This window comes from Hirundo rustica, chromosome 7 (genome assembly GCF_015227805.2).
Source record: "Hirundo rustica isolate bHirRus1 chromosome 7, bHirRus1.pri.v3, whole genome shotgun sequence".
Lineage (NCBI taxonomy): Eukaryota > Metazoa > Chordata > Aves > Passeriformes > Hirundinidae > Hirundo > Hirundo rustica.
Genome location: NC_053456.1, coordinates 18,788,810 through 18,815,457, shown reverse-complemented (window position 1 = coordinate 18,815,457; position 26,648 = coordinate 18,788,810). Strand labels below are relative to the sequence as shown.

Here is a 26,648-nt window from a genome sequence, read left to right as displayed (position 1 = left end):
TTATCTAATTGATTGGGTCAAGAGGACCTCAGGGACCCCTGCTTGGATGAAAACAGAATGTCATTTACAGCAGAGATAGGAAATCTGATCTAACATAGCTGAAAAAAATCAGGATGCTCAGAGATTCAAGTTAAAACTAAATTTAGAGGTAAACGTGAATAGCCTAAGCTGTGGAGGGCCAAACTTTATATTCTCTGAGGCCATATTCATTCCTAGGCTGATAGACAGGCCAGACAGCTACAGTTATAGTTTTCATGAAGAGCAGCTTTCTTAGGAAACTGTACTCAATGACACCAGAATCTCTCACTGGCTTTTTTAGCTGATCCCTCTACCTAGCTGCCAAATCTGGCAAGCAGACCCTGGTAAAGTCAGGGTCCTGAACTGATTTGTTGGAATTTGTTAGTTAAATGAATATGAATTGGTGAAGACAGGTGAAGCAAGAACAATAAAACCAGCCACATCTTCCTTATACAATGGAAATTGAGGAAATCATGGTTTAAAGTTACAGTTTTCAGGGAATGCTGTTGCATTCTTTCAGCTGCATTTTGCAGAGGAAACTGAATAATATATTCTTTATGCACTAAGAGCAACCTGGAGTATTGTTGATGATATAAGCAAAAATCTAAAATCAGTTACTATGCCCATAGTACCAAGTATTAAAGCTTTTTATGTCTCTCCTTCCCATACTAATGTTTATATCTTTTCCCACAAGTGTTCAGGTTCAAGCCTCCAGTAGGATTCTCTTGGCAGGCAGAAATTGATGCAGGTGCCTCTTGCCGATGCTGGTAAACATCTAGTATTGGTCATGGGGCTGTAGCAGGTGAGCAGGGTGGTTATGTAGGATGAGTTACAGGCTCCACTGATGACCTGGTGGGAGGACCACAGCCACCTGGAACGAATTAGTGCAAACAGCTTTCATGTGTTCAGGAGGTGGGGCAGAGAGCCAGGGCCCTCCTTGTGGAGGTGCGGCTGTAGGGCAGCCTGGGTGCTGTTGGTGGGGTGAGTGCTCGCACAGCACTAGATTGGAAATGCAAGGGAGGGAAGAAGCGGCTACACTGGCACCAGCTCGTGGGTTGCACAACTATAAAACAGTAAAGGATTAGCTCATTCGTATTAATGAGCCACACAGGTTTGTGGGACAATTTAAGTCACTGAACCTATGGGTAATTACTTCTATAACATACTTGTATGTGTGTGTGCCTATAGAGAGAGCTCTCTGTAAGTATATAAATACTGATGGTTTGCTATGGTTGAGTGATGTGACCCTTTATTTTAACTTTGAGATTTTTTTTTTTTTCTCCTGACTAGGATATTAATGAACTCATAGGAAATGCTTGCTTTTCAGAAAGTCTGTGATTTTTACAACAGTTTTCTCTGAATTAATTGGCAGAAACTGATCTTGACCTCATTTTCCAGACCGTGGAAAAAATGAAATTGAAGCAGTTGACAGCTACATAAAAATGACAGCTTTGCACAATAATTTATTAGTTAATTTTTCCTACTTGGAGACGACTGTCCTTGTTCATGAGGGTTATTAGTATTTTTCTGTTATCTCTATTTTCCATTTAGTCATTATAAACATGCTATCAGTTTTCTATACATTGTTCTAGTCACATAAGACTTACTTTGTTTTTGTGAAGCTGTTAATTATTTTTCTACACAAGTTTTTAGTGGGCCTGCAGGAAAGAATGGTTCTGATTTTGGTTTATTTTGAAGTAAGGTTCCTGAGGGCTGGAATCAGTAATACAATCCATTTGTCTTAAGCACTGCAAAGGCTCATGGCAAAGCTCTAAAAATCAATTTTTTGAGAGATAGAGAGAAGATGTATAGCTGTACAGCCGTTTTAGCAGTCCAGAACTGTGAAACATTTTCTTTTTTTAACCAGCCTTTAAATGTTTATAGATTTGTTTGTTTTAACAGGATTAAAGTAAAATATCTAAGTCTCAGAATATAGGCAGAAAAAAGTGGACATTGTTTATAAAAGCAAATAAGATATATTAGTGAATTCAAAATAAAATCCTATTAAAACATGTTGATTAGAGTGTAATATCGCTCCTACAGAACTGGATATAAAACCAGAGTTCGAATGTGGTGTTAACTAGAAATCATTTAATGCTGTGGTTCCATTCTGATTAAATACAAAATATTAGTGGCCTGGCTGTCAAAAAATGAACTTGGAAGCAAATTCTGGGATAATTTGAAAGGCTGGTGGCACATTCAGAGATGGTGGGGAGGGAGAAGGAGATATTTTAGTTTTGGTCGTGTTGCCTTGACTTCAGATGTCTCCCTAGTGCAGAGCTGCTCTCAGTAAAAGCTCAGCTGATGGCTGGAACAGAAAAACCTGTGTGTGCATCCTGCTCAGGGTCTCTGACAGGTGAGGCCCTGCCTGCCCATCTGCTGGGAGCTTTGCCTGCTCCTCTCACCTCTCCGGAGCTCTGTCGGGCCACCGCCAGGGAGCAGGAAGGTGCTGGCTCCTTCTGGGGGGTCCAGCCAAATGCTGGTACACGAGTGGCTTTGCTTGGTCACCAGCACAGTGTGAGCCCCAACGCACAGGGCTGAGTCAAATTATAGAGGTTTATAAAGTAAGTCACTTTGTGAAATGGTTTCCAAATTTGTGATGCAAGTTTGGGAATGAAAATGAGATTCGGGGTCCTTTGAGTTATTCAGCCCTTTCCGTAGGGAGACAAGTTGTGGTGTGGGGTTGATTGTAGATTTCAGTAAGGCCTGACTGTCCTTAAAATCCTGAAAAATAAATGGTGCAAGTGTTATGGATAGTTACGCAAAACAGAATGAAGGAACTGAACTACGATTCTGACTTGCAGTACAGCAAGGGGGATACCAGAAGATCGAAAAAATTCTGTTTTGCTTTGCTATTGTGGGACAAACACTGGATGTGCAATATGTGTATTGGTAATATTTTACGTAAATCCTTAAAATGTTAATATTGGAGTGGGTTTGTTTGAACAGACTAGAGATATGTTCAGTTCATTGAAAGACTTCACAATATTAATTTATAACAAAGCTGAAAAATAATTTAAGTAGACTTTTTATTGAACATGAGAGACCTAATCTGGGCTTCAAAAATGTATCTGCATGGATAGAGGGAACTTCTGGGACCAAAAGATGGTGAAAAAGCGGCTTAAAAGTAAAGAATTACATGGTAGTGAGACTTTAAAAAGACACTGAATTTAATCCTATAAACCTTGTAGGAGTTCTGAGACCGGACTTCAGCTGGTGAAGTTTTTGTTGCCTCATTAAATTCTTGTGTATTTACGGAGGAGATCTGAAGGCTTATATTTTCAGATTGCATTCCTATATTAAAAAAAAATCATCTCTGAATGGAAGTCTGTGATTAGGGATTTATCTAAGTACTGGTTATATGGCACTGCTGTCTTCCCCTTCTTGCAGAGCTGCCCGGGGCTGAGGACAGGGGCTGGACAGAGCCGCTGCTGAAGAGCAGGTCAGGAGATAGACCTTAGTGCTACTTTAGGGCAGGGAAAAATCAGCTTAATCTGAAATAATGATGCACCATCCTCAACCCGTGACTCTACCGCAGGAAAGCATCCTTCCCTTTTCCTCCCCACCTTCTCAGCTGCTCAGCCCTGGCACAGTGAATCTGTGGCTGGACACGTGAGATGGAGCTAGAGCCGCGGTCAGAGCTGCCCTGCACAGGGGTTCTGCATGGCAGGGTGAGCCCGGCATGGGGAACGAGCAATCGATCCCCAGCTGGGCTCGGGGGACTCTGAGTGTGTGTGTGTGTGTGTGTGTGGTGTGCGCTTGCCTAATACCTCAAGAGGCCTGGGACTGCTTTCAGCTAGCTGGAACAGCAGTATTGCTGCAGCCTCCTTTTTGAAATGGATCTCTGTGGCTTTTTATTTATTTTGTGAGCCTCATGACTAGTAGAGATGAAGTGACTCAAATGAACTTTTAAGATCAAAAGTAAACCGATTCAGGTACTGACTTGCTGCAGGGACTGCAGAACCAAGGATAGGCACTTTTGCTTCCATATCACATTTTTTAAAGAGAGATGGATGCCATGTAAAAGTTAATATTTAGCAATATATTATTCGCTAAATTATTAATGGGTTTGCTCCCTGTTATCTTGTTAATTTTGATGTGCTAACTGCTAGCAAATTCTTCCTTTTTAGTAGTGGTGACTATTTCTAAACTTGTAAAGATACATAGTAATACATGGATTTACATATAAATGCTAAAACTGGACATTTCAGTTTGCCTAAAAATTAATAAAGTGAAATTCCTGGATATGTATCATCCTAGTTGTTCCTCTAACACCTGGAATGAATAATTTATCTGATTGATGTAGTCTTTTTTCTGCTTGTGCAATATCAATATTTAGGTCATGATTTCTTAGGTGTTCATGTTTATTTGCCAAAATATCTTCTGAGTTTTCATCTCAAAGAAGAACTGCAATTTAAAAAAAACTGTGTAGCGCGACTTACTTGTGCCTGTTTGGATAAGCAAGAGTAATGCTTTATTTTAATCACTGGATAAATTTGTGTTGTCTGTGCGTCCAAATTTACCATTTTATTTCTGTGAATTCTCATACATTCACCTTCGAAATTTTTCTTCTGTTTGTGTCAACAAGTACCTGAATATTCTAAAAAGAAAATGCTAAGTAGATGGGAGAAAATCAAAAAAGGTGATTTAGACTCTGAAATAAGGAATTGGTACTTTTTTGGAGAAATTTCAGGGAAAAAAGTGGGGTAATAAACATGATATTGGACGCTAAACTTTTACGTAGTTATCTCCTAATTAGTATTAAAAGTGAAAAAATTCTGGAAGGAATTCAGAAAATGTGAATTGAAAAACTAATCAATTACTGTAACCCTTAGAAACTGAACAGAGTATTGAATGCATTTTTTGCATTGGTTATAAATTTTCTGTTGAGTACAGGGGTGATTCTGCTACTCTTAATCCTTTGGCAGTTGATTTTTCTTATTTTTGGTGAGGATTTCCATATGCTCTTTTCTAATTATCTAATTTATTTGTTAGGTCTCTGAAAGATCCCTTATAAACTTGAACAATTTTACAATATACCAGTAATTTAGCAGTTGCTGAAGTCAAATGAGGTTGGGGGTTTTGTTTGTCTTTATTTGGAAGTCTTCAACTAAATTTGAGATGAAAATAATAATAAAAAATACTATTATAACCTATACTATAGACATATCTGTTATTTAGTATATATATTATTTCAAATATATATAAAAATATATATTATTTCACATAAAAATGTGGCGATTTTTTGTAAAGGACCATTACGTAAGTGGATCTTGCATTGATGCTTGACAACAGCTTGAAATGGATTTGGATTTGCTTGGACAATTTGGAACTGTGCTGGCTTGTGGGTGCATCTATGGGTGTCTTTCCTTGTGGGATTCTACCCTGTGGTTTTTAAACCAATCAATTTTAGTAATTTCTGATTCTTGCATAAATATTTCATTAAATGTTTATTTATCATGCAAAAATTTAAGGAAGTTAACTTTTTTTCCCCTCATTATCCACTCTTTGTAGCTTTGCTTATCCATATTATACCTGGAGCAATGGGACACAGTGATCACTGACGTCCTACTTTTTCTGTGAACATCATCTAAAGGACACTGTGAGGAGGTCACTTCACAGACAAAACACCTTTCATGTCCTCAGGCCCCACTTCAAATGGGAAAATCTAAAGCATCGGGTGAGTCTGAATGAATGACTGTTATACTATCATATATATCTATATATATCTCACAATTAGGAAGCCAAGAATAAATGCAACTGTTTTGTGGGCAATGAGGCATGAGATTAAAGGCTGATGTCCAAATGTAAGAATCCAATTAGCAAGTGACTTATGTCTGTGGTGCAAAATCAAAATGCTCTTCTTTCAGTTATGTATTTCAGCTCTGTGTGGGTTCCTCTCCACTTAAACTACAGAAGAATTTTTTATGAGTAGTTAAATGTGTATCTGTAATAACAGTATGTGATATAAATACATACCATATTATAATCATATTATATGTAATATAATAACAATATAAAGAAATGGCATATGAGGAGTAGTGTACAGGTGGTGCTTTCTTCCACTTCATGTTTTCCACACTGAACACAAGGCCTTTAGTGGTGCAAGTTATTATGGATACTGACTGCAGTCTCATAGCTTGTGATAAGTTTTGGGATAAGCCAATTCAGGAGTTACACACTGGGTAGGAGAAACATGTTTTTGAGAGGATGCTTGCAGCATTAGACTGCAGCATTTTGCAGTAACCAGTTCCCTATAGTCTAATGGTGCTTCGGACATTCCTGTGATGTTTTTCCTAAACCTAAAGTAAATAGAGGGGAAATTGTACTGTTTCTTTGTGATATGTTCCTTGAGGAGTGAACCTGTGATACTTAGAGATTGCTTTCTGGGAGGAATGTGGTTGCGTTAAAGACGTGAGAGATTTTGGTGAGGGAAAGACTTTAAGGTTATAGACTAATTTAGATAGAGGCTTATTTCACAGGTCATTTATTTGGATGATTCGGATTTTACAAAAGGAGTCTGGGGAAATGCATTAATTTCTTTGAAGTGACTAAAGTGTATGGTTTTATGATCTCACTTTATTGGGTAATGCACCTTTCTGATTTCCTTTTAACAGCTCCCCAGAATGTATTTATAGCTTATAGGATCATGCCTAAGCTCAGTATCTAAACACACATGTTCATTGCCTGCATGTAATAATAAATGATAATGGGAGACGAGTATTGAGCTGTTAGTTGGAAGGATTAGAATCCTCTTCTTTGATGACCAAGAATAAATACAGCCGATGGAAGACAACTGAATTTACACATCCTGTTTATCTTCACAGAAACACTGGGCATAGATTATGAGACACATATAAATGTAGAGAGGGGAAAATTGAGGACATATGCTAGCCTTTCAAACAATGTAGAGAATGTGCATTTAAAAGTTGACCTAAACACCAAATAAAAAAAATCAACCAGATGTGACTCTCTATGCTTCGTAAACCCTACTGAATAACTGCTTTTATTGCTTTGCACACAGTGGTGCCTTGCTAAATGTGGTTATGGAGATCTTAAATCCACATTGGTTTAGGGTAATGCAAAAAGAGCTCTGTTTAAAATCAGCAAGTAAATACATCCCATGTTAGTAGAACCTACATCATCTAAGCGTGGCCTTGTGATTTTATTATCCTGATTGTCTTCATCCTAAATTGTATAATTAAATGTTCGTAATTACTAGCTTATTAGAAGGGGCTTTGAATGAAGCAAGTGAGAAATTTGGATGAAAAAATAGAACAATTTCATGCTTTCATTGTTCTTTGTTCTTAGTGATGCTTAGTTCATCTTCACAAGCTATCACTGTTTGTGGTCACTTTGCTTTGTTGTAAGGCTCTGTTCTCATCTCGTCATGACATCTGCTCACAGTCTGTTATGGATTTCATTACAGTGTCATTTTTCCTGATGCTGTCAGGAAAAGTTTAAAAAAGTCTCTTTTTTAAAAAAATACAATTCAGAAGGTAACAAATGTGAGAGTTAGTGCTTATAGTCTTTTATGTGAGTTTTGCTTTGCTAGATTTTCTGAGTTTATACCATGAAACAAAACTTCGTTAGAGAGCATGTAGTTCCTGTGACCTCTCCTGTCACTGTTTGCTGTTTTGCAGTATTGCTGCAAAAATTTACAGTGAATGAGAACCTCCTGAAAGTATTCAGTGTCAGTATTAGTCACCACAGTACCAGTGGCTCTATAAAACTGCCAGAGACTAAACTCCATTTTCCTTTTCTGTTCCTTTCCTGCTGCAATTGCATTTTCTGAAATTAAGACCACTAAAATTCTAGGGAAAATGTAAGATTTCATACTAAATTTTACCTTACTTCCACTCTTCCTGTTATAATTTAGGGAAATATATTCAAGAGATTGAGAAAATGATTCAGATAAGGTGCCAGATGGAAATGATAACCAAAGAATTTGGCTCTGAATTCATGGATGTCGACCCTTATAGATAGAACCTGTACTGTTGGTGCTACTGCTTGTACTGTTCACTATGGCTTATGAACAAGCATAATACAGAGAATGACCTGATTATTTTTTTAACCTTTTTCCTTCTTTATACCTGATACTTCATTCTTTCAAACCCCTTCTGCTTAAACTTCAGCTTCTAAAATTTCCAGTAGATAATTTTTTTCTGCTAATTAATGTACCAAAAGTAGTTTGAGCTTGTCTTTGGACATAAACTGCATGAATCCTTGTCTATACTGAACAATTCATAAACTTCTCTGTGAAAGGAAGATGGATAAAAACAAAAGTATGGAAGGTTTTGCAATATTCTTTATTCAAGAGATTCAGTTCATTGTTCCAAAATGCCTGGTGTTGTAATATTTATGGTGGAGTTAATTTTCTTAATTTCCTGAGATTTCTGCTGTTCTTGAGATGCAGGGAAAAAAAAAAAAAAAATCAATGCATTTTAAAATTTATGTTTTCTCCATTTATTGAATAAATCACCCTGACAGAAGAGGAAATAGAAATCTCCCTGCTGTGGATATAAAAGATACAATCATCTTTCTGCTGAACGTCTAGATCTCATGCATGTTATTGTAATAGACTTTGTTACTGCTGAGACATGGAATAAAACTTTCAGCGAAAGTTTATTTTAAATGCACTGGTTTTTGAGGCCTAAAGTAAGTGTTAAAGTAATGAAATGTTTTATATTCAGCTTTAACACTGGATAGTCATGGCAAAAAGGAAATATTGCTGCATTCAGCCAGGTACTTTACAATTCATATTACTTATGTTAGTCAGGGAGAATAAGAGATGCAGAGATAGCATAGAGATGTCTGTGATTTTTGTCTTTTGGTAGTTGTCGAAACTAATGTGATTTTAAGATATTTTTTATTATTTTTATAAATATTGCAAAATTTATTAGTATTAATATTGCAACTTGTCATTGTTCTGTTAAATATAAATTGCGAAGCTTTGATTCATTTCAGCTTTATTGTAACTTAGGGCCAGATTCCAAGCTCTGCCTAAAGTGCACATCCTTCTGCTAAACTGGACTGTATCAGCCTTGAGAAGTCCTTAACGTCAACGTAGCTTCTATAAATAGCAACAGTAGTACTTTGAACAGATGGAAAATGTCTGCTGTTCCCTGGAAGTTCGCAGTAATTTCTTTCATTTATTGAGATGTTTTACCACTTTAGAGAGGTGTGCCTCTATTCAGTCTGCTTGGCGTCTAAAGGGTGTGATACTGCACAATTATAAAAACCTTTGGTTTAAGGGGAGACATTAGGCAGACTGAGAAGTCACTCCCATTGGACCATCTGCTACATAAAAACAGAGCAGAATTAATGTAGACTTGAGTAGCTGGACTGGCAAAAGCATAACTTACGAAAAATAAAATACAAACATTTCATTTTATGGGACTCTTACAACTGGAGGTGCAGAGAATACTGGGAAATGACAGTGCCTGGAGGGGTTGGCACCTTGTAAGGATTGGAGATTCAATGCAGCCTTCATTTGTATGACTTAGATTTTATTAAAGTCAGCAGGCATTTTACCACCCATATTCACTACACTATCCCCTGTGGTATAAAAGCTCTCAGAAAAGTCCTGAGCATCTGTCAAATCTCACCTTAAATTCTGCATTTCTGTAAGCTTGTTGCAGCACATAGTTTCTTTAGAATTTCAGTCATCCATAGTAAACCCCGAAGCATGTTATCAAACCTTTTGTCAAATGAGTATGCAGTGATGCACAATGCGTGTATTTTAGATTGGATTGTTAAGAGGTTATGTAGGCTTACATGGATTAATAGGAAAGTAAGCTCTCTCGCATCTGTCCAGAAACTAATGTTATTTTTAACTAACACTTCAGTATTCTTGTATGCTTTTTGCTGGCAATGCCTTTCCTGCTGTTGCAGAGATTTACAATGCAGTCTTTAGATGACTGCAGCCACTGACTACTATAAAGCGTGCAAAGAGTTGTGTAAATCAGGTATCAGGTCTAGTAGGAAAAACACAGGTTGCAGTACTAGAAGTATTATGTCAAAAGAAGTAGAAGTTTAGAATTTGACATGCCATTGTTCCTGGAAATGTCTAATTTATGTAGACAAAAATTAAAAAGACAAAAAAAAGAGTCCATTAAAAAAGCCAAGGAAAACAAGGAAGAAGAGAGTCCTAAATGTTTAGGTCCTGTGAGAGGCCACCTGATTTCTGTTACACAGTACATCAAAGTAAATTTTAAAATTTCTTGGTAAACTCTCTTTTTCCAAGAACCTGGGAGGATTCTTCAGTCTCAGCCTTAATTGCAGTCCTGGCTTTGATGCCCAGGTAGATTCAGTAAAGGGATGTAATCAGTTTCCAAAAAAGAAAGCCTCAGTCTGTTGCTATGCAGTGTGGCATCCCAAATTGCCATCATCAGGTTCATGCCCTGAATTCAGCGCTTCACAGTGGTGGTCATGGTCTGTCTAACACAGGAGACACCGCACCAGAGGAAAGCTGCAGATCTCACATCTGCTCTGTGTTTGAGCCCTTCCAAGTTAAGTATTCGTGGGATCCTTTCTATTCTAAATGTAAAAGATAAATAGTACTGAAAGTAAAAATTAGAGCTATCCAGTCTTAGACGGCAGAGCCAATGGGCTACAAAACTCCTCCTCACCTGGTTTCACATATCTATAAATCTCTCTGGAGAGTGTGAGAGTTTTAACTGGCCAGGTGGGCACTGTGGTATCGTGTGATACTGGAGACAGGCCTGGATTTAGGGTCACTCTACTGCATTTCACTTTGGAAAAGCAAAAGTACACTTCTGGATCAGACTTAATCCCCATGCTGATGAGCTGTTGGGCCAGGGCGGAGCGCCGATGGTGGCGGGCCAGCCCGGCTGTGAGCATGGCCGAGCTGCTGGCCACAGTGTCCCGCTGCGCCCTGGCCTGGCTGGCCCCTGCTGCCTGCGCCCTCAGGAGCCGCTTCCACACCTCGCTGCTTCAGAGGAAAAGCCATAAGGCTGCACTTCGTGGTGTCAGGAGAGCAAAGGTGCAGAGTAGGAACAGAGAAGACCAACTTGTGAGAGCCATTAAAGCAGAGTTGTCTGCCAGCCCCACGCTGAGTTTGTGGGTTCTGGTGTCGAGCATCTAAAGCAGTGTCATGGCCTGCTGATGTGAGGTATTGAAGATTTTCTCTTAGTGGCTAAACCAAAATCCTGCTTGTTAGCACACAGCCATACTAAACTTTCTCAGGGCAGACACAGTTTTATTTAAAAGGGATCCAGATAGCTGCTGCTCAGGCTGGTCTCATGAAAGGTCTTTATTAACCAGTAAACCAAACCCTTGGTAACCAGAGTTGCCAGTGTCTGTCAGAAATAATAATCTGAAAAATGAAGATAGCTGCTGCTTTAATAAATATTATCTTCCAGTGAAACATTTCCTAGAAGCTAAAACAGGAATATATTTCAGGAAATATTAATGGTGTTGTAAGGTTTCCTGCTGATTTGGCTTATGGCCTCTGCTCTTCTCTATCTACAAAACTTAGGTGGTCTTACATCACTCAGTTGTTCAGTGATGTTTATGTCATTAATAATTCTCAGATGCTCCTTGGGAAAGTTGCACAGTAGGATAAATCGTATATGTGTTACTGTACCATTTGTCAATAGGGAATTCCAAGCTTTTTAGAAAAATTATTTCTCTATTAAAATGAAGATGGGTCAGGAACACTGATTTTATGATGATGGATGCTGAATGAAAAGCTTTAGAATAGCTAGAGATGTACATAAGTTATGTGTTACTACCCTTTTTTTCTTGAGTTTTTTTTTCCCTTCATAATTTCTGGATAGATCTCTTTCTTTGGCAGGCTCCCAGAACAGTAAGTAACTATACTAGGCTGTTGGACATATGCTGTTAAAACTGATTGTCTGTGGCAGTGTTCAGACAATTTATACATTCCCTAAAACTTACTTTAAAAGGTCTTTTTGTTCGCTCTCTATCTTAAAAGCCAGTTTCAACAAGCATTACTGAGATTTTGATTTACTGTTATGAGTGATGTTTTAAATGTGCTGGTGCTTTCACAGGAAGATGAAAAATACACTCTTGTGTTATTTTTTTCCATCCCTGCCTGCGATTTCAGGTACAAAAGGCAGATTGTGCTTTTGCTCTACAAAGGCTTCTCTGAAATTCCCAATGACATCTAGGTATGGATTAATATTTTTTTGATTATTTTTAGGCTAAGCATTACTGAATACAAAGTCTGAATGTGTTGCAAATCTTATTCAGAGATTATTCATTCTTATTATCTGTAAAAGTATCTGTCACTCCATAATTTCATTTTAGTAAAATAATCAGCAGTTATATACCTGAATGGGATTATAAAATACTAAGAATCTGTGAATGCTACATCTTTTTTAGTAATAGGATTACTAAAATTCTTAAGGTTCTGTGCATCAGTTGTTCTGTAGAAAAAACAGAGGTGACAAATTTGGGGAATGCTGAATCAGTGCTGAAATATTTGCACTAGTAAAATGCCAAACTAAGTTTACAAGTATTTTGTATTCATTAAGATTAAAGATATATGGGTACATATTCAGATTTGGTATATAGAAAGATAATACTATTAACCAGTCACCAGACAATACTGCCTCCTCCATCCTTTTTTCCAGACCTTTGAATTATGGTCCATCCTGTAATATGGAGTTGGATGGTCTTGGCCAGATACCCTGTAACTTTACCATGCCTTTGTCATGTTTGTTAAGTCAGCTAATAATAAATACCTTCTGCATTCTTTGATAAAGAAGCAAATGCCTTTGTGGTTCAGTGGTGCAGATTTTTTGGTACTGAAACTTCTAATCTATGTGCATTTAGACAAACTTGTTGACTGATAAATGTAGGTAATACACAGAAATTACAGCCCATTGAGTAGCCTAAATATACAGTCACTTCTGTTGGTACCTTTTGCTTTATTGTTTTATTCTTCTCCATTCTATGTTGCTCCTGAAATACACACAGAAAGTTGAAGTTCTGTGTGGTTTACATTTTTATAGAATAGATATATAATGGCTGACTTTTAACACCTCGACTGACATAATCCTCTCATGCCGTGGGCAAAGTTTGATCCTTGGAACCACTGATTTGCATGACCTACTTATGCACTAACATGTAGCTGGAAGTACAATAGATGTGCTACGGGATGATATTATAATGACAATATACGGCTCCAGGTGCTCTCTTTAGACAAACAGAGTTTTCAAATTAATACCTCGATACTACATATGAAATGAAAGACCTCTTCTCTAATAATGTGTACAAAACCTGGTATTTTTAACTACATACATGTGCAGTAAAATGAAACCTAATGTTGACATAGCTCTGAAGTAAATGAAATGATGATTATATCAGTGCAGGTATTGGCTAGTATGCATTTAAATGACTTGCAGATTACATTCTTCTGAATGTATTCTACAGCAATTCTAGTTGGTTTGTGTTCCTTTAGATTTAAAAAGAAATTACCTTCATCTCTTTTCCTCATCTGTTTGAAAAAATAGAAATACACCTAAATTTGAAAAAATGAAACCTTTCCAGTAAACGTGACCACACATCTGCCAGAAGCTACCCTGAGGTAGGACATATATACATTATGGTTAACCACAGTGCTATCAAGTGTTTTTAATCAATACTTTTGTTCTGAGTCACTGTTCCATTAGTGACTAGTGTGATATTAACTTGACTTTTTGGGTCAAGGAGCCTGTGCAGACCTTAAAGTTTCCAACACTTTTCTGAGCAATTAACAATCTGTTCAAACCAGGAATTTTGGCTCTGTGGAGACATGAAGTAGCTTTGCAAGTTTGAAATTAGAAAATAGCAAACAAAAATTTTTATATCAAGGTAATCAGGCAAGTCAAGACAGATAAAAAAATTGTTAAATGCTCCCCATTCCTAATCTCATTGCTCATGAAATTGTCTCAACAGCAACTTCAGCATGTTCAGCCACCATAGCAGGAAATGTTTTCCTATCATGCCTTGATGCAATTTTAATTCTATAGTTGTATTCAATCCCTTTAAAACTAGTATGTCAGATTCTGTTTTCTTCTTCAGAAATATTAGACCTGGGATATGTGCTTAAGCCATTTCCATACAATGGCAAGCAGGACTCATGCGGTCTGAAGTAATGGGTAGCTTCAGTGCTTTGAATAGTGATTGAAACAACACAACGCTCGCAGCAAACTGGGAATAAACAATGTTTGTGTACGGCATATTACTTAATTCTTAATTAAAGGGAGCTTGAAACTGAGGGTACAGTTGGTGAATGGCAGTGCCCATCCTTGGCTACTGTACAGTGTTTGCTGCCTCAGTGGGAGTAACTCAGTGAGCTTGTCATTGTTCTGCCCTTTGGTTACTTCATCCAGAGATGCTGTAGATACGCTGTGCATTCAGAATTACACCAGATGCACTAAGAGTTAAAATGGAATTGTCAAAATTTTAATTTTTTTTATAATTAGACACTTTTCATTTACCTGGAACATTTGTTGATACTCTGGGGGAGGATATATCTTTTGATGGTGTTTCATCAAGATTGTTCGGTAAGTGGGTAGGTATTAATCTAAATGCAATTTATTTTTGTGTTTCAGAATCACTATCTTGCAGTGTCCAGAATACTTAGGCTTTAGACTTCAGCTTTGAACTTACATAGTAGGAGACTTTGAACAGAACACTGTGATTAAGGTTCATATCATACCTGTCATGAATATTCATAAGTTTTGGTCTTGTGCCTTTGCAATGCACAGAAAATTATGGAATGAAGTAAAGATCCAAGTTCTGTTAGACCATTTTTATGCTAACTTTACCGGAATAAAAAATAACTGTCTGCATAGAATTAAAAACATTCAATTGCACTTTTATCCATGAAAAGGTTGAAGGATGTAGTTATTGCTACATCTAAAATGTGTCTTTGAGTGTCAGTGTTGAATTGGTTCAACGTCTCTTTTGTTTTTACTAGAATTTTTATTATGTGTGTAAGGACATATTTGGTTTTCCTTGTGTTTGGATTTTGAAATATTTTACTGCTGGTGGTAAAAATTATTATTATTTGCTAAAAATTAACAGCAGCAGTAGTCCTGTGAATCAATTTCACTGTGGTATTTGATTCAAGATGAAGTAAAAAGTGAATTAGTCATGTATCCAATTTTTGCTTCCATTACTTTGCTTCAAATACTTTATCATATATTGCTGATGCATATTCTCCTAAGTGAAAACAGTAGTTCAACACATCTTAGCCTGAAAATGTTCATGTGGATGTGATGAATATACAATACACCTGGAAGGAATATCAGCTCATTTATATCTGAGCTGGTGCATTGTGGACTTCTTTTTAACATAATCTTTCTTTAGTGTCACTTTACTTGGGCCAAAATCAAGTTTGTATGGAAACTGTTTTACAGCTTGTGTGGATTGAACTTGTGGTTTTGATTTGTTTCCTAATAAGGTGGTCTAGGTTAGTAACTGTGAAAGCTGCCTGTACCTGGCACATTTTATGGTCCTTTTGTCAAGATTAAAGAGATAAGAAAGGCAAATCCTCAGGGAACCACTAAACATGCAGAGTTTTTTTGATTACCAGTGAGAGATGAAGTGGATAAGTTTGATCCTCATGACGTGGTGTCTGTTCTGTAAACAAAGAAAATCTCTCATCCACAGATGCTTGTTTGGACATTTTCCCTAAAAGATGTTTTCATATATGAAACCCCCAAAAGTTTGAATGTATTTTGTACCTTGGCAACCAGATGATGTTGAGGCACTGTCAGGGAAGTGCTGATCCTACATTTCGTTATCCTGTCTTTAATGCAGAGGACAGAGTTATGCTGTGTTGTATCTTTTATAGAGATATCAGGGTGCTTTTTTACAACATGGGAAGGAGAAATAGAAGATTCAGCAGGACAGGAACTTTATGTTAGTAGCCAAAACAATAAAATCTGCCCTAGAATTACCACTTTCCAGCAGCAGTAATTCCAACAGAGACATAAAAGTACTGCTGAGCAGCTTATACATGAATAGATAGGGATATAGAATAGTCCCTTATAAGTTGAAGGGTAGAGGAAAGGGGTACTATTTAATTACTGCAACTGGCAAAATGCTGTATGTAAATGCATAGAAAGGAGTAATCACTGGTTGATGTGTTGCTAAGGTTTCCTTTTCTTGGTTGGTTTTTAAAAATACTTTAAAATTTTTTTAATCTCATCTGTTTCCTAAGTTTATTCTAAATGTGGAACCTTTTGAAATCCACTTGTAAGTGGTGTGTATACTTATCCTATTATTCATTAAAAGGATTATTGAGTGTACCTCTTGTTTTAAGCTTTGAAAATGCACCCTCTAGGTCCTAAGCCTTCCTTTTTTTGTTAATTCATTGCCAAAGTCATCCACATATATCAATGAAATTCTGATACATGAACAGAGAATGGTCTTATGCTGTCAACAGTGCTCTAGCCACATGTTCAAAGTACAAACTGCCATGAAGAAAACTGGCTGTGTCCCAGCCAAAACCTGAACACTGTCTGAAAGGAAGAGACAAAGTCAACAGACAAAGAATTAATCCAAAATAGGTTGCAGTACTAGCCTGACCAGGAGAAATTAAACGTTCCCATGTGAGCTACCAAGCAGTTGTATGTTACCTGTAAGTTCTTTAGCACAATAAGGAAAGGAGCAGATTGGCCATCAGTGTGGTGCATTTCAGTGTACCACCAGTGGTTATCATGGATGAATATGCAACCTTGACATTACTGAGAACTGGGCTTATCTATGGTTCTGTCTTGCACATTTCTGCAGTTAGTTCTCCTTAACATATAACAGCATTCAGTGCTTGTACTTTATGAATGGGTGTCAGCATCCTCTGAACTTGGATAAATAAACCAAGGAAATGCAGTTTCTTTCTAGGAGATACAACACTTGAGTAAAGGGAAATGTCACCACTTTGCTCTGCAATGGAGGCATCACCAGTATATTGAGCTGAAGATCAGTGCAGTTTGTTTGCTTAGCAAGCTGAAGAGCAATTTCATGCCAGACACGTGGCCCTCTACAGAGGGCTAACTCCAGCATACACATACGTAACTGCAGTTTTAGTATAGCTCCTCAAGTTGCCATCATGAAAACTGTATTGGGTATATTTTTTAATACTTTGATTACAATAGATTATTCAGTAACAGAGACCAGGCACAGCCAACTTTTGGCATGCTTGTGGCATCTGGACTGCTGTTCATAACTTCGAGAAAGTACAAAATGACCTACTGATATTGAACTTGATGGAGCAGAAGTTGGAAGGGGGAAGAAGACATCCCTCTGATGACTGATAAAAATCCTATTTAATCCTTCTAATTTATTTTCGTATCTTTCAAAAGGCTATGTGAACACATTGTCAACATCTTCCATTTTTGCTTTAAATTAACGCAAGTAGTTGATTTGTTGCATCCCCTGCCTTGAGGATTCTCTTCTTTTTCTTTGCCAGTTTGTCCAAGTCATCATTCACATAACTTGCTTTATGTGATTACTATTCTGTTCTCACCTCCAAGATGCTATTTAGTTTGAACTAGTCTACAAATCAAAAGTCATAGAATAAATTTTCAGGTTGTGGTCTCATAGTGTTGAGTAGTTGGAAATTAAATAATTGCTGCTGTAACTATTTAAATGCATTTTCTGTGATCTAATTTTAAAGCTTTAGCTTTAAATGATCATCTGCATTCCTCCTTTACCATGGCCAGTGCGTCACTTAGACTTTGTTACATAATTCATTTTGCCCTTGCTTTAAGGTAGACTAAAGTGATAGTGCTGTTGCACTGAATCAGGAAGTTAGGACTAAGAATGAGCTATTTATTTGAAACTCAGGTAAATGCTATTTAGGCTGAAGTCCAGCTGCTGTGAAATGAGTCTCTGAAGGCACAGACTAGGACTGATCTAGGCTGCAAGTGACACTTCTTGCTGCCGTGAGAGTTCGCTATGTTTGTGCGAATATATAGCAAACAGAGCACGTACACTGGGTTGTGTATTCCACCGTAGGCTATATGTTTTGCACATTGTTACATATTTAGTTGCTTCAGTTTATTTTTGTCACAGAAAATATATATGCCAAAACTGAAGGGATTTAGAATAGTCCTTTTTAAGGTGAAAGCTAGGGACAAGGGATAATGCTTACTGCTGCTACTGGCTGGCAAAATGTTGTATATGAATTAATGCATTTTGCCTTTTTCTGTGGACAGATGGTAGTTTAAGGCAATCCTAAAGGTATTTCTTCCCATTATAACTTTTGTAAAGCAGTACAGCAAATTAGCACTTTGTACACTGTTTTAATGGGACACAATTTTTGACTGGTGGGTTGCTGTGCAGCACTAAAACTGTGTGAATTATAGCTCAGTGCTGTATCCTGGTGAATCAATGTTCACAAATGTCTGGAATCATACAGATCAGATTTCTGAGTGACCCTGCCTGTGAAGAATAATCATTTCAGGCATCTTAATCTCCCTTCCTTTAGCACAGTCTAAAAATAAAGTCCATGGTTGTACTTAATTTTATGAAATCCAGCATGCAATGTTTAACTTGGCTGACTTCTGTGGATCCATCCAACCACCTCTTCCTCCCAGCTAGCAAAGAAAATGATTTTCCTGACTCAGGTCTGTTGCAGTCCTTCCAAGAGTGCTTTCCAGCTCTGAGTGGCTGAAGGGTCTTCTATTTTGTCCTTTGCCAGCCTCCTTTTGCTGATATACAAAGAGTTGGTATTTGCTCTGAGAAACAGCTTGATATGCACTTCTACAGCGACTCTATGGAACATTACTGTCCAAATACAGCAGCTGAGGTACTGAGGAGCCTTAACACCCACCTTGGCAGGATTGACTCAGCGTATTTGAAATTTCAACCTCACTGCTGACCCCTATATTGTGTCAGTTTTGGGGTTTGAAATTTAGCCTTGGATCAAACTTGTTTCTGAAATTATATTTATAACAGGAAAAGAAATCAGGAGAATAAAATTATATTAAAAGAAATCTTACATAAAATTCCTGGGAAAGAATGGATTAGGTTGCTAAGTACTCCCCAAGCCTCTGATTTTTCAATTATGAATAAGAAAGCAATGTGAGCAGCAGCTGACTTGCTGATCTCTGTCTTCACTTAAAAGTCAGAGCTCAGGCATTAATTTAGAGGACTGAATGCCTTTTTTCACTAGAGTCTTTACAATTCTGCAATTCAGTTAATACTGATACTTTGCAGGGCAGGAAATTTTACTAGAGAAAGAATACATCAAGGCTCATTCTGCTCTTAATGGAATTAGTAGAAGTTTAACTGTTGCTTGTAAAAGGAGGAAGATTAGACCAAAAAATATCTATGTGCTAAATATGAATCTATATGATACAGATTTACTCACATCATTTTTAGTATATTTAAAAAAGGTTGCCTCTTATTTTCTAGGGCATTATCTTGGTTTCGGTCTCTCCATAATTAGTTTCTATTTATGGAACAGATCAAAATAAGTAGCTTGCAGATGTCTAAAAGATACATGTTTTTGCATGTTTTCTTACTTTATCTTTATGCAAATGCTTAATTATTAATGCTTTTTAAAGGATCACGGGAGTTAAACAGACTTAATTTTTTTTTCTGTATGCTTAATACCAGCAGTTTAGTTCTTTGCTTTCATTTGTAAGTACTTCAAACTCTGCCACAAAAAGGAAGAATTAGCTTTAATATATTTAAATACACATAAAGGTTAAAAGAATTGTAATCCTCATTTTTCAGTCACCTACATCATGATAATGGATCTGTAATATGAAAGTTCTCTTTTACAAAGTGCTATTACCAGCATTTGTTTCTCTTTTTCATCTTGGAAAAACATTTTATTCCCAACCTGAATTCTTACTACATATTTTTAAGCTTCCTTATATTATAAACACTTCTGTATCTCAAGAGGTTATGTAATTTATTGCTTTTGACTCAAAAACATTCTTTCAGGCAGTTGTGCTACTGAATTTTAGTAAAATGTGTAGAATTAAAAAAAAAAAAAAATAGAAAGAAATACAGTTACTATGACCCAGATCACAAAGTTGAGTGTTTACATGTGTATTTCTCTGCAGTGTATGCTAGTATTGAAGATTCTACTCTGTATAAATTCGGTATCAGTTATAAGACCTTTGTAGTGAGGATAAAATGTAACTACTCCCTTTTAATGTGATGCCAATAATGAAGTGGTAAATGCATAAACCAAAGTATTTAAGGCATGTAGGCATTCAAGGTACGCCATTAGCGTAGAAATGAAGGACACTGTGAGCACTAAGATATTTCTATTTAAAGTGTGAGCCCTTTTGTAGAGTAACAGCACCCTCCATTCTCGACCTTTGACTGACCTCGTGTACCACACTGCCTTAAAGATGGGCTAATAATGGAAATAGCCTTTGCTTATAGTTCCTGTAGAACAAATGGGGTTTAGTAGTAGCTTTTGTATGTGTGCTATGTGAAATTCCAGTAAATTAATTTAAGCCTTTGTATTTTATCTTCCATTTTGGATTGTAAGGAGGGAGTGCTTTCTTAGGTTTTCTTTCCCTGTTAAACACTTATATTTAGTGTAAAGAGTGAAATCCAAATCTTTAATCATTAACAGGCCAAAGAACTGTTGAAGAATTAAAAAAGTCAGTCAACACAGTTTAATAAAAGCTATGTAATTAAATTACATTGTATATTAGTGTGTATTTTTACTGTTGCATTATCTATAAAATCTAAGCAGTCTATAAATCATAGAATTATGTAGGTACTTACCATTTTAAAAGCAGCATCGAGTGGAATTGGTGAAAAATCCCCAGGGTGTAATCAATAATTATTTAAAATAATGAGCCTTTATGGTGTTATTTTCAAGTGCACAATCTGAAATCAGAGGAAATTTACTGACAGTTGTATATTTTGTTGAAAAAAACATTCAGAAATATATTAACCACAAAATCCATGTCTGCTGCCTTCTACAGAGTACAAGGAGAGTGATTTATTTTGAAAATGTCTTTTAGCTGGGTAACTAGGTAACTTACGCTGTGCTGCATGAAAGAGTTTGGACTGCATTTTGTGAAGCTGAATTCCAGTGCAATGAGTGAAAGAAACAGATGGAGTAAGAGGAGGACAGATGGGTATAAAAAAACCTACAGCTGCCATTTTCAGTACCTGTGCATTAACTGCCATAAATCAATTTATTTTCATTTACTGAAACAGGAAAAATCATAGATTTAGCCAAAGCATTACAGGTCCCAGAATCCCTGTATGGTCAAAGCATCTATTTGTAGTAGTTAATTTGGGTCCTAAATGAGCTACATCTGAGAATAAGTTTCTGTGGGTAAGAACATTACCACCAGTCACCACCAGTCCAGTCATTTTGTTCTGCCAGGGAAATTTAAACATCTCTCATCATCATGGGGGGAGGATTAGTTGGTTATTAGTTGCTATGTTGGGCGGCTTGAATGTTTTCCTTGTGGACAAGAGATGGGTTACTAAAGTGACGCAGTGAGTCTTAAGGGACTGTTCTGCCATGAGGCTTCAAGCAGCCTATGAGGCAGCTGAATCTGCAGAGCCCAGAATCAAGGCTAAGAGTGCAGGAGGCCACTTTCTCTCACCTGCAGCAGCTTTGAATTGCAAGACATGAAATGGTGATTGAGAAAATCAAAGCACTATTACTATATATAAGATACATCAGCAGCCCTTCTTGCTGTGCGGCACAGCTGCTGTCTCATATTTGACCTTGACCTAATTTGATCGTCATGTGGTTAAACAGGAAGTTCAGCTGGGAGACAAGTAATTTCTCTCTACCCTCACCCCACCAGTTACTGATAGCTTGTTGCTGATACTGTTGAATTTTTATATGAACACCTGTCCATTAGAAATTGGATAGTGGCCATCCAGACAATTTATGTTTATTTTAGAACGTCTCACAATTAGTGGACTCAGAAAATTGTAAAATGCAAATAGAAATTACCCTTGTATTAGAAATATGTAAGAAATGAAGAAATTCATGTCAGAATGTGTAATTGCTCGCTTTCTTGTTGAATGTATCGGGGAGTTTTATGCCTAGAGGCACTACATGAAATTTTCCACTATATTTTGGTGCAACAAAATATGAATAGGTCTGTAGCTGGAGTATCTTGGAATTGGTTTTCTGTGCCATGTTTTCCACAGTTACTTTTAAATTTTCCTGTGAATAGTTTGAATTAAGGATTCACATTTAAGGAAAAAAAAATTACTGCTTCATTTTCAAATTGAAAAAATTATTAGGGGTTAGAATGACTACTTTTTGTAACAAAACATAACTGAAATATGGTATTTTCTGATCATAATGTAAAAAGATTGGTTAGGCTTTGGCCCTCAGTCTATCTAATGCAATTTAGAGCCTAATGTGGTAAACTCTGAAGCTTTTACCTTTGTTATCTGTTTGTAGATTACCTTCCCAATATTGCCTCATTCAAGGTGAGCATTGTAGTGCCAGCAGTTACCCATGCTGAGGCTGGGTTACAGTCTTCCGCCATCAACAAGCCCTGTTCAGAATGCATCATCTTCTCCCACTGTTAGGCAAATTTTTGTTGGACTGGGATGTAGCCTACGAATTGGGCAAATGGTTCAGAAGGGGTGTGATGGGATGAATAGGATGCAAGATGGTTTTCCTTGGTTTCATAACTGAAGAGACATCAGTGGTTCGTTTCCTTCAATTAGGAAATATTAGCAATTATTTAAATCCATTTTCAGAATGGCTCTATTTATGCAGATTCACGTATACTAGTTTTTATTATTTTTTTTTTTGAGTTAAGAATCATAAACATAGTTGTCATTATTTTTTTTCAGTGAGGCTTCTTATGAAATTCTGTCTCTCCGCAGTAATTGAGCTGCTTCTGCTTCCCCACCAATCACTCACTTTCCAGTCTCAGTTTCAAATAAGTGTGAAATATTTCCTTTAAGCAGGTAGGAGATAAACTCTAAAGTACACAGCATTTTTAAGCTATTGATCCAAAAGAGACAGTTTAAAGTCTTGACCAGGGTCAAAAGAGTGAGAAACTATTTCAGATTTTTGTAATTTAAAAATGAAAAGGAATTATAACTTATTCATTCTAAAAGCATAGAATTGCTTTAAAAATAAACTCAGGCTTGTATTTACAATTTACTGTTATAATTCTTTTGAAAACAAACGTGCTCGCAACACGCAAAGTAGCGACTGTTAAATCCCTATTAAATGTAATGGGCACTAATGATTCTGCCCTAACAGATAACCCTTCAGCACACTGAAATCTGGCAGTGTGTAGTGTCAGGAGCATCTTGATGAGTATGGAAAATCAGTGTAATTATTTTAGTGTATATAAGATAGACTCAAAGAATCCTGGGAAAGGGAAAAGGCCATGCTGCTGTCAATAGTTCTCATTGGTAAGTGTAAGTGATGTGCAATTTCATTTATGTATTTGATTTGTATTCAGCCCCGGCTGAGAATGCCTTTTCTCAGACTGCCTGATCATTTTGAATTCCCTGGAGGGAATGCTTTTAGAAAAGACAGCAATCTTGCACAATGCTCTTGCTGATGATGAAATCTGGGGCTTCTTGCCCTGACATAGAGACTGTAAGAATGTGTATGTACTGCAGAAAAGAGGGCTTTTTGTTAGAGACCTCCTGGCAGACCTCGGCTATTATGTGCTGAAGACTGCTACCCAAGGACTAAGGCTAATCTAAGTTGCAGCAGAGGAAAACTCTCTTAAGTGGTCAAAATTCAAGTACTTGGTCTTGTGCCTATCCACTTTGACAGATGGTGTGCTGGTTTAAATGTTTCCTGGAGCTCCCATTCCTATGGGTTTGGATATGCTGCCCTGCTCAGGGAGAGGCCATACAATTTAGCTTGTTAAGGTAATATAAGGTGGCTGTGAAACAGCTCTGTGGCACGCAGGGCGAAAGAAAGGTCACAATCTTCTAACAAGTACAAATGGGAATAAATGCCTGGCATTTGCTGGTTTTGGAGCATCTGTCAAGTGTTCAAGTGTCCAGCAAAATTCCCATACAGGGAATAACTCTTCCCAAAGAGATGTTTCTTCCTATATTTTCTTCCTAGCTGTTCGATTTGCAATTAAGTTGAGCTTCACCAGGTGATCCAACAGCTGAAACAAAAGTATTCTGAACACTATGTGCATACAATATGTGTGTATTAGTCTAAAGGACTTGTTAGTAAGTTAACCAAACAGCAGATTCAGTTCTGTAAATGAAAATAAAATTTTATATTTAAGCTGTAGGTATCACTTTGGGATATTGAAAAAACTTTCAAATAAAGTCTGGTTCTCCTTTGTTATTTCACTGTTAAGTAAAAATGAAACTTTAAGTTCAATACATTTGTTGGTGTTAACACCATTTCTGTTCTATCTCTGGGATTCTCACATACTAGTCTTAGTTTCTTATTCCAAAATATTTGAAAAAAAGAGACCCTAGGCAAGCACTTTTTCTCCTGACTCTCAATGTTCTTGAGATTATTGAGATTCCAGCTTCTTTGAGGGGAAAGACAGAAGTATAAAGGCTTGAGGCATGTTTTGAAATTTTTAAGCCATGGCTAAAGCTACTTTAGATCACTTGGCATGGGCTAGAGTCAATGTAGGGACAAGCTGAGAGGAGGTGGTTAGGTCCATACAATGAAAAAGAAACTTAGATAAACAGGAATAGTATGAAGAAAAGTGTAAATGAAGGTATAAAGACACTTAGACTGAATACAGAACAATGATTATTATAGATAGCACAGCAAAACCCCAAAGAAATGCATAGAAAAAAAATCAAGTCGAAAAGCATTGAGAGGTTTTCTGAAGATGACACCTCTCTACTTCTTTTGTTCCAAACTCTAATTCCATGGTCCCCCACTTTTTTTTTTTTTTTTTTTTTTTTTTTTTTTTTTAAATTTTCCACTAATTAGTTGCATGAAAAAATTGCAGCAACTAATCAGAAAACATGGAATGGCAAGGGTTTTTTGTGAAGGGGGGAAATGTAGGGGCACTATCCAGAAAGATTTTTGTAGAACACTGAAGAAGAAATAGGATTGAGAGTCTGAAGATTTTTTTTTTTAATATTTAGCTCTGACAGTCAAGTGCTAATAGTTTAGAGTGATAGAAACAGGAATCAAAGCACCTTGTTGTCAGTATATGGTTATTAAAAGACACCTGTGAACAAGCTAATTTTTTAAATATTTAATTCTGGATAGCCAACAATACTTTTTTGTGCCTTTAGACAACTATATTAACAGGATAATAACTCACACTGCTTTTCCTTGGATACTTAAAAAATATATATATAAATAAAATTTCCTGCATATACAAAATACTGGCTACAGACACAAAAAACCACACAAGAAGTGTTAAGCAGAAACGTTTTGTAAGGAATATTTTCTGATGATGAGCATTCTGCAGAATGGCTATCGTGATACATCAGCCTACTTAGCAACAGGAGAGAGATGTATAACTACATATCTCATCGGAATGATGAAGATTATGTTTAAGGCACATTCATTTTCCCCAGCCCTTTTTTTCCCTCCAGACATCCAGCTTGCTAAAGAATTTATCCCTGCAAAGGATGATGCCTAGTGTATGACTTATTTTGTGCTAGCTATCTTTCACTGATATTTGTGTGACCTTATTCCCTTAACTCCATCCAAGAGGAAAAGAGGAAGATCATATGCCATTGTATGCCCTTGCATTGGAAAGTAGGTGTTCCAATGCTTGTTTTTTGCCGTGCATTTACTCAAGCCAGAGCAGTTCAGTGAACTTCAGCAGTAATATTTTTAAGCAAGCATAAACCAGTTATGACACCTCTCATAATTGCTGTTCTTAAAACTAAGGACTGATGAACTGTTGATGAAGAACTAAAAACCACCAGTTATGCTTAAAAATTTTAGAATGAAATGTTTTGTGTTTCGACTTTCTTAGCTGTTTCTGTAAACCTGGAATTGAATCTCAAGTCTTCATTTGTTCTGATGGTATTTCTATTTGGAAATGTCGAGTATTTCAGGAGAAATTTTATTCCTAGATCTTGAATTGCAGCCTTTTAAAGCAAATATTTTCCTTGTAAAGCTGAATGGAATTCTAAATGTATCCCATTCTAAGCTTTAAACCTTTTTTAAAAATCTTCCATTAAAATATGGGCTCTCAGTTAGGAAAAAACCCCAGCATCCTAAATTAATCTAAACTAATCTAATACAGTATTGTGCGTGTGTCTGTCTTTACATGACAGTGTAAGTCTAATAAATCCAACTATAAATATCCATTTATTTTGTAATGACTGTTACATATTGTAAATAGGGCATCTATATGCTGCCTGAGATGAAGTGGTTGATTCTTCATTGAGTAGCAGCAGAATTTTGACTGCTTTTTAAACAGGTGTTCATTGCAGAGTTCATGTCATCCTCACTAAACTGAAGATCTTCTGTTTAGATGAAATAATGACCAAGGTCTCTAGTCCTGCAGCCTATAATTATTTGAGTTATTTTTGCTTTGTGCTGAAGTCAGCAAAAATTTATCACAGGTCAGGGACTTATAACTGACTTTTTGTGTTTCTTGAACACTGTAATTCCATGCCAGCTTGATTTACAGTTAAGTTTCTGACATCTTGCTAAGTTTCTGTCTGTTTTATATGCAGTGACAAAGGCTGAGAATATTTTAAACAGAGAC

The 26,648-nt window shown here is 36.8% G+C and overlaps 1 protein-coding gene and 1 long non-coding RNA gene across 5 annotated transcripts in view; one reads left to right on the top strand and one right to left on the bottom strand.

Moving 5' to 3' along the window:
* B3GALT1 (beta-1,3-galactosyltransferase 1) overlaps positions 1–26,648 on the bottom strand; it is a 178,864-nt gene that overhangs the window by 31,809 nt on the left and 120,407 nt on the right. For 2 of the 3 annotated variants that reach the window (XM_040070113.1, XM_040070112.1), the window contains one exon: positions 20,755–20,859. The exons of the other annotated variant lie outside the window; for it this stretch is intronic. The gene's annotated coding sequence lies outside the window, so the exon portion shown is untranslated. The remainder of the gene's footprint in view (positions 1–20,754; positions 20,860–26,648) is intronic. 3 annotated transcript variants of the gene reach the window in all.
* Positions 998–16,171, top strand: LOC120755323 (uncharacterized). 2 transcript variants are annotated; one of them, XR_005701734.2, is made up of 5 exons: positions 998–1,129; positions 5,533–5,698; positions 12,110–12,173; positions 13,521–13,594; positions 14,604–16,171. It is a non-coding gene; the product is annotated as an uncharacterized LOC120755323 (long non-coding RNA). The 2 variants fall into 2 exon arrangements; XR_005701733.2 differs by having other exon boundaries at positions 1,062–1,218; positions 14,604–15,105.